Source organism: Ischnura elegans, chromosome 10, assembly GCF_921293095.1.
Source record: "Ischnura elegans chromosome 10, ioIscEleg1.1, whole genome shotgun sequence".
In the NCBI taxonomy this organism is placed as follows: domain Eukaryota; kingdom Metazoa; phylum Arthropoda; class Insecta; order Odonata; family Coenagrionidae; genus Ischnura; species Ischnura elegans.
Window position 1 is genome coordinate 84,229,186 of NC_060255.1, and position 19,598 is coordinate 84,248,783.

A 19,598-nucleotide genomic window follows, 5' to 3' on the forward strand; every position below is an offset into this window, starting at 1 on the left:
GTGAGCTCGTAAAGGAAAGTGTCCCGGATTAGGGACCCTTCGAAGTGCTTCGGCGATAGTGCATAGCAGGGAGGAAGAAAAAGTACGTTCACAGCAGCCTGCCGTGCAAACGTACCAGGTACGTTCAAGGGTTAAAGGTGTATAAGAAAAAAAAAAGGTTGAAACATTTATTGCTGAAAATGTCATTCCATGTACGTAGTCGCGGCTGCATTAATGGTCTCTAGTTGTCTCTGTATGATTTGCAGAGGTAGTTAGGCTGTCTCAGGGGTGTCTCCTTGGAATGATAAGTGGAGGTTTTACGAGATAAAGAGGTTCACTACATAGAGGTTTGCCTATAAATTTACATGTAAATCTGACGGGACCGTAGGGGTGGTATGAAGTATGGAGGTTTATGATGTAAAGAGGTTCACTACATAGAGGTTTTACTGTAATCCCTTGACAACTTTCTAAAATAATTCTGCATTCAAATATGTATTATGGTTTCATTCCTTTACCTTACTATAATCTTTTAGCCTACTGTGCATATTCAATTTGTAGTTTTTTTCCATTATTTTCCCTGAATGTTAGCTTTGAAATCGCTTTTTCATCTTACTTAAAATGTTTATGGTATTTCATTATTGTTGGCATTATTATCTTTGGTAGTCTCATTGATATTGCATGCTGTGTTGTTGTACTAGAGGTAACTTAGAGTAAGGCCCCTATTAGCCGAGGCAACCAGACGCGCCACCGGTGGCAGGATTTTCTGGAGACAGGATTTTCCGAGACAGGGCCTTTGTGGAAGGGCCTTTGCGCGAAAATCCTTTGCGCGAAAAACCTTAGCGGGAGAAGTTCTGCGGATAAGTTTGGAGGAATTTCTGGGGGGGGGACACTAAAAAATGCCACACTATCAATCCTATTAGTAGAGGACTGAATTAATCTTATGATCCTGTGTCAAATTAACATACTTTTATGCCTAAACCCATGTCTTAAATTTGTCATTTTATGTGGTCTATTAAAGTCATTGCATTAATTCATTGCAGCTGCAATGATATGGCAAATTTCTTGGTTTATTACAATCAGCCAATGCCTATTTTACCAGTCAAAGAGCATGTTGATCCTAATGAGAGTGTTATAAACTAGTCAGGGTTCCCACTCTACCGTTAAAACCTTAAAACCGTGAATAAGCTGTGAATTTTGTCTACCGTGAAAAAACCTGGAAAAAGCCGTGAATTTTGTCATGAAACCTTAAAAATATCTTAATGTTGATAATAATGCTATGATTGACTGATCAAATTTGATATGTTAAACATGTTTCAAGGACTAGTACGTGCAGATTCTTAGTTTATGCAATTATCTACACACAAATATTCGAAGTGTAGTAATTGGTCCGTGCTATATGACGATACATTGACTGATATTTTCCATTTTAATGGTGGAAGTCTGTTATTTTGTCTAAGCGTCTCAATTTTAGTGATAGCTTGGGATGGACTTGTATTCGAAAAAGTACAATGAAATAACTTGCATTTCTGATAGACCCAGAATGAACCATTTATGTAACTAGGTTGTCGGTTCCCACACAAAATGAGGGCATATGCCATATGCTTCGAAATATGAGTTTGCCATTGGAATTTTACTTCAGAAAACATTTCTATGGTAAATTGGCTTTCAATTTATGACTGCGCTCACCTCGTTTGACAGCAGCATAGCCAGGAATTTTGTTTGGAGGGAGGTCCAAAACCTGGGGGGAAAATTTTTGAAAAACGGGGTAGTAAGTAATGGGTTTTAAACTAGTTTTATCACTTTTCATAATCGAAAAAACTTCATTTCTTAAAGAAATATTTTGTAAATTCATGATTTTTCAATATTTTGCTTTCTTTAACCTTTTCCCTACGAAGGGCGTGTATTCACGGCTTGAATTTTTCGAAGCAAAAGGCCGAAGGCCGTGTTTTCGCGGTTTTGCAGTCGAGCATGCCAAGTGGGTCCCAACCGCCATTAGGGTCCCTAGGCGCGAGAGGTCTGACCCTTTCCTATTGTCCAAGTGGGGATTATCTCGGCCCATTCCGGCACTTAGTGTCCCACTCAAGGAAGGTGGTCATGGTCACTTATTTGTTTATAAGTTAGAATAACTAAAAACGTACATGTTGCATTTATTGAAAATCATTGCCAAGAATCACATTCTGGATGTTCTGCTGATCGGTTCCAAATTTTAAACGGAACTCCAGCGCTCACAGTAACGGAGTTGATCATCACCTAGAACAAATTTTGGAGACACTAAGGTTAGATGTTTAATTGTTATTTTTAAAACTTACTAGCAAGTTTATAGGACCGATATTGCAATGATTTACATCTAAAAATATACGTTACTCTGTTGGCCACATTCTAAGTGTACATTTGCGGTGAAATTCGATACAATATCCGATTTAACTCCTCTATGAAAAAAAAGCCCTCATAATGCAATAAAATATGATTCTCTCAGTTTTTTGTCGTGAGCCAAAACTACAGTGACAATTTTAATAACCTCTTATCAGCCTTTGAATACAAATGAATTATAAATGAATTTCGCTATAAATAGTAATTAATGCATATCCTAATAATTTGTAAATTTAATGTACAAATAAGGAATGTTTTATGTTGGTACATGCTGTGAGAAGCATTCCATACCATTGCAGGAAAGAGAACTGCTCTACCCTGGTAATTACTCTCATATCTTGGTTCTCTGGTCAGGTTACATTAAGGTGGTCTGCCCTGTTCACCTCACAGGCTTACTTTGGGACACATTAGTGCATTAATGCTTTCTTGGAAAAACTTATTACCCTCCAAATGGCACACCCAAGAGTAGATTGGTGCAAGTATCCTCATACTGAAATATGTATGTGGAAGATGATAACCTCACTCTTCTCGGAATCTCGGAAAATATTCTTCTAAAACATTTGAAATGTTTCTTTCTCATGTTTTCAGAGAACTCGAGGAGAGCAGACGGGAATGAGGAGAGTGTGGATTTGGGCATCATGGATCTAAAATATGTTAATATCATAAATCGTAAACACCTAGAAGTATGCTAGGAACTTTGAAAGATTTCATTCCCTTTAAAATATTTGTTGGTCTATGATATAATGCCCTTTTGCTGAAAACCCTAAAAATAACCGTAGAAATTCGTTTAAAAGTTCTATAGGCATTGCAAAATGAAAGGTATACATTGATGAACTGACATTTGCTGCAATAGTAACAATTAAAAAAAAATAAATCGCACTCGTAACAATAAACTGACCGCAAAAAAACGCTATGATGGGCTGCCTTCGGGAAAAGGGCCGAGGATTATGTTTGCCCAGTTGCTGAGGAAGGGGTCCGGCACTCCGCAAGGAAAGGTCATTAAGTGGAGGAAGTGACTATCTGGACAATTCCTAGCCGAGAAAAAACTCCGTACAGGGTGAAAAGGAAATTCTCAAAGCCTTCGTACAGCCAAAAGCAACTTCCCGTGAAGGAGCCTGGTGCGAAAGGGTTAATGAAAGAAAATATATATTTTTATATTTCAGGGAGGGGGTCTGGACCCCCCCGAACCCCCTCCCTGGCTACGCCACTGTCGTTTGAGTATATGTGAATAATAAAGTGAAAGTGAAAATAATGTGTTTCAGCAGGTATTTATTTTGTCTTTATATATTTCAAAGCAAGTGCATTATAATTATATGAAATTGATTTTTCGATTTATTACTTTCTATAAACAATTTTAATAAAATATTTTCCGGGATCTCTGAAAGATTGGGTAAGGGAAATTTGGTTACTGTGTGGTAATAAAACATTGTGGTGCACAAAAAACAATCTCTCGGCGAGGAATTAAAAAGGACTTCCGGTGTCCAGATGGAAGAAGGTCCTTAGGGCATTCGCATATTAAAGGATTCCATGATATTCAGCATCCGGGTAAGAGCATGGTTGGGTTGGGCCTTTAGTCGGCCCTGAATTTTGCAAACGATAGGTGACGTCATAACACATATCACTTTTCATTGCTATGTTTACATTCACGGCGTCTGTCGCGTACGTTAATTTTTAGTTAATATACGGCCGGTGATTGTCTTATTGTTGGGTTATTAGCGGACCGTGAATTTGACATTGAGACCGTAAAAACCTGGAAAAAACAATGAATTTCATTATTTAGGTGGAGTGGTAACCCTGCTAGTGATAAAAGAAGAGTATGTACCACGAAAACAAAATTTTATCAATAAACATTTGTGATCATTATTCTTTTTCAAGTGGTAACTAGCTGGTAACTTGACACAACAAAAGTATCTGAAAATCATTTATGCAATAGCCATTTTTTTTACTGATTCTTGACGAAAAAAAGTTACTATACATATGTATTTACCCTGTGCCTCAGTCCAATCACATCTTATCAATGGGCTATTTGATAGCTTGGCTAGGGACTCTCATGGGCTGTCTGGTCAACAAAGGTATATTCAGATATGTGCTTTGCACTCCACCCATGAACATGGACACGTTCCTTAGGTCTATCAACATTGGAGTGACAGACAATGTTTCCCATTCTTGTATTTACTCCCAAGGCTCTAACCTGGAAAGCTCAGGGTTCCTAAATCAGAACAGTGATGGGCTTACCTTTGCTAGGGAACCTTTACAGGACCACTGAGGTTGCCCTGGAATGCTGGAAATTCGTTTGGAACATAAGAATGACCACAATGGCTACTTCTTTCCTTCCTCCTTACTGCTCCTAGCAGTCTCATCCTGAGGTGGCTTCGAATCTTTATCCATGCCTCCTACTTCACTGGAGAAGGTGATATCAACTTTATTCAGGCCAATGGACATCCTGATACTAGCCCCAATGATGAATTAAGCAGACGGTTCTTCCACAACCAAGGTAAAACACATGTCATTGGGCATCACCTGCCTCTGATGAACTTGAGCTGCTCAAGAAGCATTTGGTCTCTCGCTCGGACCCAGACCATAAAATGCTTCCTCTTTATGGGGTTGGTGCTTCTTTGCACTTGAGCATGGTCCATTCAACAGCACTAATCTGCTCAGAGGCCTCTGCCAGCCACGTGGCAGTAATGGCCTTGGGCGATCTCCTCAGCCCTATTAATGAGTGTGGTGCTCTCAAAGACTTAGAGCTTCTGGCCCTATGGAATAGCATCCCATAACTTCCCCTCAATCTTTGGGAAATACTCCTCATTTACTTCCTTCTCTGTGTAGTTGTGAGACACAGCGGCCATCTTTTTGAGGCCCTTGATGACCTCAGCATAGGAGGGCCTTGCCTTCTTAGTCTCCTGGTGCTCACCATCAGAAATTTTCCAAGAGGTTCGGCTCCATTTTGTAGCAACCTTCAGGATCCCTGCATCCTCTGCACCCAGTTTAGGGCCTCTGCTGGTCACAAATGTTGCAAGCAGTACACACTTCAATGGTTGGGAAGAGGGGTGAGAAGGGCATCTCCTGGTAGTTCTGGTAGCCCTTCACCTCTCCCTCTTTTTCCTCTCCCTTCTCCTTTCCTTCCCTCTCCCTCCTGGTGGCCAAGCTATGCTTAGGTTGCTAAAATAGGCTTCTTATCTCACAAGGGGAGACCACGTACCTTGCTCTGCCTTTTTCAATTCTGTATTTTTTATGGCAAGTGGTTCCATTGAATGGGCCTTAGTTTGACTGAAATTAATTAATTTTCGAGCGGTATTTTTAACAAGCGCTATATAATCCCAAAATAACGCAGCTTCATACAGATGGGTCAGTTGGTCTAGAGGTGAGTGTCTCCGGCTGTCATCAGGGGGGCCAGGGTTCTGGGCAGTATATTTTGTAATCTTCATTTTGATCATGCAGTGACAAGTATTTCACTAATTTTAATTGCAGCAAACATAGGCGTGAGAAAATTTTTTTAGCATCATAACGGCGATTAGGTATTAAAGCAGTGTTATTTCGAACGCAGAGATATAAAGACTACACTTTCTACCATCCTCAAAACCTATCAGTTCAGTGATGTGTTTGCCATTCCGAATGCCATAAATAATATGGCATTGAAAAAGGCGGAGCAAGGTGCGTGGTCTCCCCTTGTCAGTGGGAAGTAAAAGCAGCTCATCAGCACTGCAATAATTTGGAGATTACCTCCATGCAGTGATGCCGACTCCATGGGGCCTAAGGGGGCCCGAGCCCCCTCAAAAATTCGTTTTGGGTGTGAGGAAAAATTTGTCAGGCTTGTCGATATTCCCTGGAGTGTCCAGATACTGAGATTCGAGTCATCAGGGTTCTAATGTTGATCATATGACTCTTCTAAAATACTCAAAAAACTTAAAACTCACTACTTATAAAATTTCCTGGGGTAAGATCCCCGGTTTGGGCCCCCCAAAATTTTTTGTAAGTAGGCATACCTGCCTCCATGATGGACCTTGGTGCCTCTTATAAGGGGTACTCCAAGGAGTTCTATGAAAGCCCTCCTATTTTCCTGTAGGGTTGGAAGCAGGGCCGGGTTTGTGAATATCCTGGCCTCTGCCTGGATGGCTGAGGTGCTCCCCTCTGGATCTCAATTAGTGCTCTTCAACATAGCCTCCTCCATCAATCTAGGAATAGGCAAAGAGACCTTTCTCCCTTATGTAGACCGAGAAGAAGTGTTAATTTTACCTTATTGATCTACGCTGATTTCATGAACAGTCAAGAGATGAGGTGTACCTGCGAGCTTTGCATGCATTGGTTAAGCTAAATAAAACCAGAGGTCATATGGTAGCCAGGCTTAATCCTGATGAAGACTTGTGCAGCAGATCCAATCATCTTATCCCCGAGGTCCACTCTAGTGAAGGGTGCTGTTTATCGACTAGCCAGATTTAGGTCTGGAGAGTATGGATCTTGAAGATGCATAATAGTCTTGACAGACAGCAGGTTTGGGAATTGGTGCTGTGTGAGAGTCTTATCTCGGCGGTCAAGATGAGACTTTAATTTCTCAGTGCAGCGAGTGTCTTGCCTCTCAGTTGGGACTCTTGATGGGACTCAAGAAGTTTTGACCTCATGAAACTTCTCGACACCTGTTGAGACTCCCTGGTAAGGCGAGAATTTCCTATGATTATCACAATCGATTGGTGATAGAGTTCACTATGTTATCCTTCACAATATTTATGGATTTATTCACCCAATGAAAATGATTAATGATTTATCCTCTACATCATAGGCGGATCTAGGGGGGTGGGGGGCACGGAGGCACGTGCCCCCCCCCAGGCCCTTAAAAATATGCAAGATTTTTAATACGGTCTCATTATCATTGCATTTGTTTTGTATTACGAGATATCCTTGTGCCTCCCCCTGAACAAAATTCTGGATACGGCCTTGCTTGTGTCCCCCCCAGAAAGAAATACTGGATCCGTCCCTGCTCTACATTCAATATTTTATGTGTGTGTGTTTGATGTTAATTGAGCACTCAACAAGAGGTTTGAAAAATACTTTGAGTTTTTTTTTCTTTTCCTGACCTCTATATTTAATATTAAATTTGAATCTTGAAGTGCAGGACTTCAAATTGAAGCACAACATTTTTCTACATTTTGGTTTATTTGTAAACCATTATAGGTGCTTGAAATGAAAATTAGTATACAGTTTTGATGTATAAAATTAAGTGTTACATCAATGATTATTTTTACAGTAATATAATACAACCAGTCAGTTCTAGTCAATTAAATACCAACTTATTTTGCTTAAATTGTCCATGTCGATCTTTTATTATAACTATGTATTGTTGGTTTAGGAAATATCATTTATTTAAATTACCTTTTCATTAAATTAATATCAGTATCTAAAATAGATATTGTAATTTCTGCCATGACCAAAGAGTCTCTAGATTCGCCGCTCCAAGACTCCTGTCTCGTCAATGCCGAGAAATTTAGGTCTCGTCGTGACCGCTGAGACTTGTGGGTGGTCGAGAGTCTTGCTCACTCCTATTGGGAATCCACTCACCCATCCTAGGATCACTTATCCTTTGACCTCATTTTGGCCCATAATGTCCCTTTGCACTTATGCTGTGGAGATAGCTGAACATATGTATAGGCATAAAGTGAAAATGTGGTCATCCACCTATATGGTGGAAGTGAAAAGTGAGTGAGCTCATTCACCAATTTTGTTATGTGATCAATTTTGATAGTTAGAAAAAATAAAGAGACCCATATTTTTCTGCTTTTTGATCTGTAGCCTATTTCTCGAGCTATTTCCAATTAAAACTGATGGCCCTAACCCTTTTGCAGATAAATTGATGTCACAAACTTATCCTGAGGTAATCATAGCTTTGCATTACTTGTGGCCCCCTGCTTCAGCTTCCTATGGTTCATTGTTGTTTAAACGAATTTGAGGGATCCCTTCTAATATTGATAGATTCCTTCTGATTGAATAAATCAACTAGTACTCTAATTAAGACACCAACTCATGAAAACGGAGCTGCAGCTTTTGCTTTTTCATCTTTTAAGCGTTGGAATACATTCATGGTATAACAATACTTTGATTTTATGAGTATTATAATGCATATAAGTTATGTTAATCATAAATAATTTATTAATCTTAGGATGTTTTTCATAGGTGGCACATATGGTCTATTCTCACGAAGAAAATAGAAATTCCTAGCCCAGATGTTTGAGAGTGAACTGTAGTAATGTCGGCACCACCTACAGAAGTGAATTTAATTCACTGATTTTGGTAATTAACATTTCTGCATTAATTGTAGTTCTTCTCCTTTTTGGAAGTAGTTTTTGTATTGTAATGTAGTCTTCTACCCCTGGAAAAGTGGAAAAAAATTGCATTGTTTATTTGATTGTTTTCATTTTTTCTGTGGACGTGATTTAAATCATACCGTATATGTCTGAATATGGTCCCCCCTTTTTTTCCAAAAATGCCCGTGGTAAAAGTAAAGGGGGGGACTATATTCAAATCCATTTTTTTAACTTTTTCCGAAACTGAAGCCTCAAAATTAGGGGGGGGGGACTATATTCGGAGAAATACGGTACATGCTGTAAGAAGATTTGATGATTGGTAGACAGGGCGGATTTCATTATAAATCCCTGGTTTTGCAGTTACTCAAATTTTATATGATTGTTATACCATTAGAGGTGGTGGTGCCTGATTATGGCTCGCAAACTTAAGGTATTGGCCACGTTATCAAGAAATTATTTATGTAATTACTCACCAGCCCTTTGATGGTAAAGTTATTTTTTCTGGCTTTCATTTTAGCAGTATTTACTAATTTGGTTTGGGTGATACATTATGCTGAATGATTCCTCATAGCACATATTTCATATTTTCAGTAATGTTGTCACTGAAGGGATATGTTCCGTGGTGGTAAAATTTTTAAGCAAAGCTCATTGACATCTGATTTCTTCTCAGGAACTTCTTTAAATAGTCCATCTTCAAAGAATTTGCCCATGTAAAATTTCTCAGAAATTTTCAAACTGCATACCATCTGTACCGGTGAAATTCAATTATAGGTTTCACATTTCGACAATGTGTATAAGACCAACTACAAATTGTATCACCAATGTATTAAACTTATGTTTGCCCGCACTTTGCCTAGAAGGGGGTTTGCTGTCATTGGTGTCATCTGTGAACTAGGCCGACATACTTGGCATTGTAACATCCTGAATTTTTTATCATTTCAGTGGCACAGAGAATGAATTGTTGAGCTTTGGATCTAGGGGTGATGGGCCAAGCAAAAATGTTTCCAAAAATTTTTCCATTAAATATCTAATAATCTAAAGTAATATCTATTTTTAAATTAATATGAGAATATGCAACCAAGATGAATGTGAAATTGCTAAATTGCAGCAATGGAACCAATTAAGTCCTTCGTTTGAATTTTAAAAAAACCTGGGATATACCGGTTTTTCAAAAAATATTTCTCGTTCTTAATTCCATTTTATGAGTTCTTTCTCTGGCTCCAGATTTTCTGTCCCAGCTGAAGTATTGCAGGAAATTACGGTCCTAAAAATCACCAAAATATCCTAGTGAAAAATTTAATGCACCTATTTAAGTTGTCTTATTTAGCCAAACATTTCCAATGCATTTTATGAGGAAAATGCTGCAGCTTAATCCACAGCTCATCATTTTGATACCACTATCTTGTCTATAGTGTTTCATTTTATCCAAATTTTTCTATATTATGTTTCTAATCATATTGAATGCATGTTAATAATACCTTGTTCAGACATCAATGCCATATTATAACAATTTTCAATGCTTAATAATTTTCTTCTCCAGAATTGCAAGACTGTTGAAACAGCTTTAACTGAACAGTAGGTTTTATGTCAGGAATTCTTATTTTATTATTTGAATTACATTTTGAATGCATAATATCTGAGATATTGTTTCTATTATAGGGCCCCCGCGCACTGGCAACTTTTACTTTTACTGTTTACAATGCTGTGTGTTTCATTTGAACTTCCACAAAGCTACTGAATAGTTGCTTTGTAAAAGTTGACAGTGCGCGGGGGCACATAGGGTCATAAATAATTCAGCCCTTGTTATTCAAGGAAATTACGGCTCAGAATGCCTATGTAGATAGCAAATGTTGATATATGTTACCTATTTAAATTTATTTATGAGTTAACAGTACAAAATAATTTTTAATATACGGTATAGTAAATTGAAGATAAAATTTAACTACATTTTGAATATAGTTTATATGAAAAGAAATCATAATTAATTGCGATAGAGAGCATACAGTGCTATTCAAGAACATCTAGGTGTTGAGCTCCAAATGAAAATACTCCGACGTATTACTCAAGCTTTGATGCGTTAATATTTTGAGGTTAAGATAGCAATTTTTTTTAGCATCACGGTGAAAATTTTCTGGAAATTTCCCATGGAACCATGCCTTTGTTTGGGGAAGATAATAATGGGCTGCAGCTCCATTTCCCGGAACCATATTTTCCGTATATCTTCTGAAAGGAATTTGAAAGGGCAAAATGAGGTTGAAACGCTCGTCCTACTCAGAAAGTCGCTCATTCCAGCAACTCCATTATCTTTGAATATCCGATCGTCTAATCAGAGACTTCACTCCATCGATTTCAAATTATCCCGGCGCCGAATCGAGTGAAATGACGGTCGCGATCGGAGGGACGTATTTAACCACCCCATAAGACACGAACCAGCTGGAAATCTTGACCTAAAATGCCTCTCGGGGTAGGGAGGGTGGCTTTCGCCAACTCTTCTCGCCCACAATGAGCATCTGCGTCAATTAGAGAACCGTTTCACCACCCTTCAATCAACGGGCACCGCTGCCGCGCGGATCGGAAGACATAAAAGGGAAAGTTAAGATCTTATAGCCATCGCCGACCCGCGGGACTTTTTCCGTATGGTCGCTCGGTGGTGGTGGTAATGTTTTTTTTCCTGCGGTGCAGACCGCGTATGGAAAGGCTCCCAACTGAGCGGCGTCGGGTGTCTGCCGTCATATCGTCTGTCGACCGTTCACGGCTGTCGTAGGGGATCTGCAATCTCTTCGTCATTGGCCTCATCCTCAAACCACTCTCCGGGTCCCCCAATCGCCCTCTCATGATGGCGGAGGAATAGCCGTTCATCGTCGGCGGTCGCAACTCTTCCTCCCGGGCGTATTGCAGGCGGTGTTCTTCTCCATTTCTTGCCATCACTGAAATCTAAAAAAACTGACCAAATTTTCAACTATACTTTTTTCATGCCGGAAGTAGAAATTTGGATTGTTTACTTTAATCAGTTTCAGAACATCGGCTTGTCGCATATTCATTTCTTTTGTTGATCCGGATGAATAATTAGCTGTGGCTCACAGTTGAACTATTATTTTGTTAATCTTCAGTTAACGATTTTCTCTTGAAACTTCGAAATCCAAGCTCTTGCTGTTTATTTTGTGCTTAAATTAAGGAGTGTCATTATAAACTTCTTTTATGCATTTTTAAATGTATTACTGTTAATGTCAACTAGGTTTTCCGTTATGGGGGGGTATTTTGTTTAAAGTTGCAACAAAATTATAGATCATATTTTTGATTGATATTTTCAATTGAAGTAGTGTAATAGTTTTCTTACTCTTCAACTTACTGAGATTTATCTCAAAACAACATTCCGGAAAGCTGTTAAAGCGTGAAGCAGCAGTGAATATTGCTTCCGTTTCCGACTAAAAAAAACCACCACATTTTTGGAGGCGTCTCAGGGATCAGCCAACCTCACCAGGGGGTTTGCATTACGGCAACGTGACTCATTAGTTGATTCGCTGCAGAAAACATTCTTTAGGCAGAGATTTAAGGAAATTCTACATGAGATTTCCAAACGACTCACTTTAATGCTTTCTTATCAAATCGTTGCTGTGCCGGTCATGCCCTTCAGTAATCGGTTCACATTGTGTACCCGAAGTCTTCCCTACACTTTTTCCCCTGTCATGTCTTTTAATATCTTTATCATATACCCACGTATCTCAGCAGTTGGGTAGCCAGGAATTTCGTTCGGGAGAGGGGGGGGGTCCAAAACCACTGGGGAACATTTTTGAAAAACAGGATACTAAGAAGAGGGTTTTAAACTAATATTAACACTTTTCATAGTCGAAAAAACTTCATTTTTCAAATAAATATTTGGTAAATTCATGATTTTTCAATGTGTTGTTATATTTTCTGAAGCAAAGTAATTATGTTTTTATTTTTCAGGGGGGTCGGAATGTTCTCTATAAGGCATATCCTATTTTCCCTCTTACTCCTCTAATTTCATTTTTTATGCAATTTTATGATAAACCTTTACGTTCGTTGTTTCTTTTTCCCACTAATAGGGTAGTTACCTTCATCAAAGAAAATGAAAGGCATGGATTGCGATTCGTTACCCACCGTTAATGTATTCATAATATACAAATTATTTGGTTTTAGAAATAGCGGTTTAGACGAATGGCAATGGTCAATTTTATCCTCATTTGAAAAAGGCCAGATTGGCGCCCAAGCGATGCCACTCCTCGTGACGTCACAGGGACCTAGTTTCTATACGAGTAGATAAGAGTTTTACATCGTCTGAGATTACCAATGTATTCATGAGGCACAGAGCTCAGGGAAACATGTCTTAATAATCACATTAAAATTGGCTAAGGTAGGAGAGTTTTCTTCGCTTGATAAGGTATTAATAATTCTTATTAAAGCCAAGCGCTACCTGCCAGCAGGGTACTCCGCTACCTGCTAGCACCCTGCGTCGTATCAGCGCTTAAAGCCAGACCGACGTCACACGTCACGACGACGTCACACAAACCAGAACGACGTCACACGGAGTTACCTGTATTCATACTTAGCCGTCGCGTTTTCGCGCGCTTGAAAATTGTCACTTTTCATTTAATCGCGAAAAATAGATATCGTCATTTAAAAATCTAAAAGCGTGAAATTCGTACTCCCGGAGTAATAATCTTTCGATTTAGGCAATAAAAAATATTTGGAAACCACCTTATTTTCAGCATCTTCCGATGGCTCTAAAGTGTTAAAAGGACTCAATCCTCCGTTGCTTCAAGGTCCCCGTTTTTCAGATTTCATAGCCGAACTACCCATCAGTACCCGCGTACGTTTTTAATAATATTTTCCCTGCTCATAACCTTTTCCTTGTGACTTGCAATAATGTCTCTTGAAACCAAGATGTAACGGAGGAACCCTTGGCTTACCCAACAAATGGGTAGCCGCTGACCGCTGTAGCGGCTCTTTTCTTCTTTAGTTCCCTGGCAGCGGTGGATCCCCTTCTGTTCACGTACTAACCTTTCGTGATGGTCAAGAGAAGAACCCCGTTTACCGCGACCACATAGCCCTCTCGGCTCCTCGGGGTGTTCTCGTGTTCGGGATAGTCTGTGACGCCGCGCTGTCTGATATACGGTTGTTGAAGAGTTTTCCAATTTTTCGCGGTAAGGTTCAGTGGCGGATTAATGGGGGAGGGAGGGCTGCCGTCCCCCATTTCTTCTGGAAAAGTTATAGTATTTTAATTTGAAGGAAGCTTTCCAATGAAATTTTTTATTTCATTAGCTTAAAGAACTATGTTAAATTTAAAATAAGGCAAAAAAAAGATTAAAAATTACGCTCTTTCCAGAAACTCTATAAAATGTACTAATATGTAAAAAATGAGATTTTCATCACTCGGGGAGTAAAGCGTAGGTGTTGATTAGATCCATTACAAATTAGTGTAGAAAAGCCTTGTACGTTGGTATATATTTTCCGAGTGATGAAACCCTTTTTTTTTTTACTTTTTAGTGCATTTCGTACTGTTTATTGAAAAAGCGTGTCTTTCAATCATTTTTAATTTTCTTTTCTTCTTTTTAGTGGTGAATCGTATAATCGATGAAACTAGAGCTGTCAAAGCAAATTTTGGCGAAAAATTTATAACTGACGCCATCTATTGAGAAAATTGAAAATTATTCTCATGTGGAAATTTAGTTAATGGATTAGAACACAACGAACAAAATTTGTAATGTCTGAATACATACTGTATTGTCATCAGAAGCGAGCAAGTGTGCAAAATCAAGCCGATACGTCAAGGGGAAGTGGGCTAGAAATCAATCACAAGATTCCATCGATGAAGCAAATCAAGAAAAAGCGTGTAAAATAGTTTATGACTGACTGGATACCACTTTCCTACCCGTATCAGACCGCAGACGCACTGTTGCGGAGAGGTATTGCATACCACCAAGGCGCCACGATATTTATTGAACCGTCCCCACTATGACAACGACGTTAATCCGCCCCTTGGAAGGTTATGGGTTAGAAATTTGTGCGTGACCATCAGAAGTATCCAAATTTTTATCTCCGTTTATGAGATATTTTTACGCTATCTAATTCGAGAGATCTGAACTGAAATAAATTATTGAAGGACTCATTGAATTCATGAATTTATAATTCAAGATCTTGAATTTCAAAATGTTTATAACGTGGAATAACACAGACTGCCATAGACCTTTTTGAGGTCATATAAAGTCGGGCAAGTGTTTTGGTGGTCATATTGTAATGTTTTTAATACTTTGAGGATTATTTACCTCTGCCTATCTGAGTCTGAATGTAGGAAATTAGAAATAAAGGGCGAAATACAGCAAAGTTAAGAGAGTTAAGGGTAACCTGCCTATGTACGAGTATGTACCATACTACTGAGAAATTTTGGAAATAATGGAATACCGCCAATAGGGTGGTTTCCTATTATTTTTTTATTGCCTAAATCGAAAGATTATTACTCCCCGGAGTACGTATTTCACGATTTTTAAATGACGATATCTATTTTTCGCGATTAAATGAAAAGTGAAAATTTTCAAGCGCGCGAAAACGCGACGGCTAAGTATGAATGCTGGGAAAACTCCGTGTGACGTCGTTTTGGTTCCCGCTGCCACAAGTGAGGTGACCTTGGGGCGAGGCTTTGAGCGCTGATACGACGCAGGATGCTAGCAGGTAGCAGAATACTCTGCTAGCTGGTAGCGCTTGGCTTAAATAAGGATTATTAATGCCTTATCAAACGAAGAAAACTTTCCGACCTTAGCCAGTTTTAATAGGTGATTATTAAGACATGTTTCCCTGAGCTTTGTGCCTCATGCATGCGGGCATGCATGCATATTGGTAATCTCAGACGATGTAGAACTCCTATCTACTCATAGAAACTTGGTCCCTGTGACGTCACGTGGAGTGGCATCGCATGGGCGCCAATCTGGCCTTTTTCAAATGAGGATAAAATTGACCAATGCCATTCATCTAAACCCGTATTTCTAAAACCAAATAATTTGTATATCATGAATGCACTGATGGTGGGTAACGAATCGCAATCCATGCCTTTCGTTTTCTTTGATGAAGGAAACTACCCTATTCTGTTATTATTGTCAGTAGGGATGGGGTCGGGGGTTCAACTGATCCCCTTTGATCTCGCTCCTGTGGGATTCGCCACTGTGCGGTGGTAGGGGCGGATTAAGGTCGTTGTTTGGTGGGAGATCATGAGTTACTTTCCCGGCGCATTGGTGGTATGCAATACCCATCGGCGACAATGCGACTGAGTTATGAAATGCATATGCAAGTGCTTTTTACGTATTCATGGATTACTTTTTCTGATCGATTTTTAAGGTAGCGAAATAAAAACTTTTATTGGAGAACCACCTTAAAAATTATCACCTCCTCAATGTCCCAGAAATTATATGCCTTCTTAATCCGCCAGTGCGTGGTAGATTGTATGGCGAAACAGTAGCGAATGATTAGGCTTTTCGTTCACTTACATCATCGCTGGAGGATGTTTCTTTAACTCAAGTAATTATCTTTCTAGGTTCTGTTTTTCACCTTCTGTTGAGCCACAACTTATCCCAGGACAGCTGGTGGTAAAAACTTGAATTAAGCGTGGTTCATTCAGGCTATGGTAGCGCTTTAATTGAGTATTGTGATAATCCTGATACTCTGGCACTTATCAAGGTAATGCGATTGTTTGTATTCTAAGGTGAATAATGTGTTTTTGCAATTTCATATCCTCATCCACTTTATTTTATTTTTTCGACTAAATAGGTCCTTTTACTTTGTTAAGACAAAGGATTTTGTAGGTAGATTTTCCCCCTTCATGTTCACAAGTAAAGATTAATTACCCTTCCACCAAATTCCTGTTGAATGTTCCACCCTTTAGATTCTCGAAGGGATTTATAATTCTCCTCTAGTGGCTTGATCGACATAAAAGGAAGTGCTAGGAGAAAGAAGGCAATCTGAAGGCCAACTGAATCCTGTAAACCAAAAGTGTTGTTCAAACGTTCCAGAAACATTGCGCTGCAACCAACATGGAGTTGCTGCAACGTATTGGTAACGTTGCAAAACCAGTCAAAAGTCCTATCTCCCACGTTTTTGCAACGTAACTGCAACCTCTGGTGAAACATATTTGCAGCACTTAGGCAACTCCTGCAGCGTACTTGCAAAATTTATGGACCCTTTAAAATAATACAATGTACCTTTAAAGAAAAAAATATTTATTTATGACAAAGCAGATTTTTTACTTTCTTCTCATTTCTTTGCTGCTTTGAATTGGCATGTCTCAGCCAATATATTACCTTCTCCTTAACATCTTTTTGGATGCAAGATGCCAACATTGGCTTTAAACGAAATGCATATGAAATGAAGGATTTCGATTTCAATTGCAGGATGGTGATAATTATTATTCCCCAAATAAGCACCCATTCAATGACAATTAATGCACCAAAAATGCAGGCACAGGTTAACGTGGTGCTAAACTACCTTTTTCTCATGTCAGTCTTTGAATTCCCTAAGTATGAAAAAAGCCTCCCAATATCGTCCGTGAAGATGTAGTACATCATGCCAAACACTCCATTGGTGAGGTTATTTAAACCTCTTCTTACTAACTGTCTTAAGGGCGAGAAACAAAATTTTTCTTGTAAGAGCCAATTTGCTTCAGAAGATTTAAAACGTTTTAATAACCCCATATTTGAATATATCTTTGGAGAAAACTATGTCCAAATAACACCGCTAAGCGACCGTCAACATGTAGCAACCTAGTGAATATTCCTCTCTCACATACAATCATTTTCTTATGAATAGTATGAATCGGATTTAAATATGTATATCCTCTGGCTAAAATATTACGTTATAAAGTTTTCAGACCAAAGGAGTGTATCAGCGGCGTAATTAGGACGTCGCAGAAATGTTGCCCAACGCCTAGCTGCATCCTGCAATCTCGCGGAACCCTTTTGCAACGTTTCCGCAATGCATTGTGTTTACTGGGGTGTATGAATGGAGTACACATATTTTGCGTTGAATGTTGGGACTGTAACTGTCGCAGAATAGCGCCGTAGGTAGTATTGCAATTAAAAATAGTCAAACTGATAAATTGAGCAAGAAACAATTTGATCTTTTGGACAGTATTGATTGGTCATCAAAAGTTAAAACCCCGGTACTAAGAACCGTGGTGCTTAGTCAAAGATACCTCCAATGATAATGGTTTACATATCGTTAGAATTTCTGTTTTTTCTTTAGTTTTAGCCACGGGTAATTGTCTTTATTTTCATAATTTGCTCTTAAATAATTTATCTAATTACCCGTAAATGTATAACAAGAAAAATATTCTTCACGAAGAAAAAATAGTATCTATATTGTTTTAGGGGGAATAATAATAATATTCAGACAATGATAAGTATTTTTTTCGAATTATTCGTATTTAAAGATGGCCAAACTGTCCATCGTTGCTATAAACTGACATTTAACGTTTCCTCTAGTAATTGTAAAACTTTTATCTGCTTATAACCCCACCTCTGTTTGATAAAGGTGAAATGCCAGCGACATAGGATGGAGTAGTTCATGCTCCCGTTTTCACATTGTAACATAGAACATTAATATATGTATATTGCTCCTCCCTTGGTGATATTTTCCGCCTCCAAGCTACTTGATATTGGATCGCTAGAGCTGGAATCAACATTTGCTGACTTAATTCACTACTTTCGAACTATTGTTCCACTTCTCTGCCATTAGATTCATGTGAGAAGGAGGCGCTTACATAAGAAAGACTTCTTAGAATACAAAAGGTTCCATCGTGTGTAAAATATTACTTTCATTCTATTGAACGACTACCGTTGATAGCTGGTAATCGGATACCGAGATTGCTGTAATTAGGTCATAAAGTACTGGAATGGATGCTCCGGTAATGAACTCAGGTGAAAGGGTCGTACGTCGTTTGTATGGACTCGAGATATTAATTTATGAGAGCCGAGAAAGGTCTCCTCTATCCTGCCTTCACCGAAAGGCAAAATATAAATGACTTTATTTTTGAAGTCTTAATTTTCAGATAATTTTGCATTTGATACCTGAAAATTATTATGATTTCAGCACTATGTCATTTCACAACTCCAGAATCCGTTTCATGAATCGTTGAGAATTAATTTGTTGAATTCAAAGAACTAAAAGAATTTCTGAATTTACTCTTATTGATCCCAAGAAATTAACGTTTCATTCCCGCCACAGTTTTTGAGGAAATCATCGCAGGGGCTTGAACTAGGAAGTATCCACGTTTAATTGAATTATGTTCTTATCTACAACTTCTACAGAGTTGCATTTATTGTAGAGTTTATTCCACCCATTAAATAGGAAACAAAAATTTTAGGCTATCTGTTACTAGTATCCGTCATCTAGGTATTCGTGGAAAAAATTAGAAAAATTCTTTATATAGGGAAAATACACCTGCATTTATTACTTCCATGGGTAAGGCGGTTTCATTATAGGATTAATTCTCAAATTTACCGTTTGAAAATTTCAACCAAATTCAATTTTCTTATCTAGATTCTATCTAGGATCTATATTTATTTAAATTAAAAACAAATGTTCAGATTTTTGGGCACCAGTATTTACCGTTGCATTTAACGAGATAATTGCGCAATCACCTCATTGACGTTTATAATTTGAACTTAAAATTATGATAAAGGCTTCCATGTTTTAGTTTAAAGATTGTCTTTTTCGCAGATGAATAGGTACCTATTTATGGCATAACAATGAATCACTGACATAAATGGAGCTTAAATGCGTGGCTCAATGCTTCTGGAGTCTTGAATTACCAATATGCATGAAATAGCAAGAGCGCTAATCGACATAGTCGTTGGTGGTTGTACTTAGATTGATTTAATAACGACCTTGTTAGATTTTCATTAAAGGGACTGTCGGTATACCATAAGACCGTTGTCAATAAAATATTGC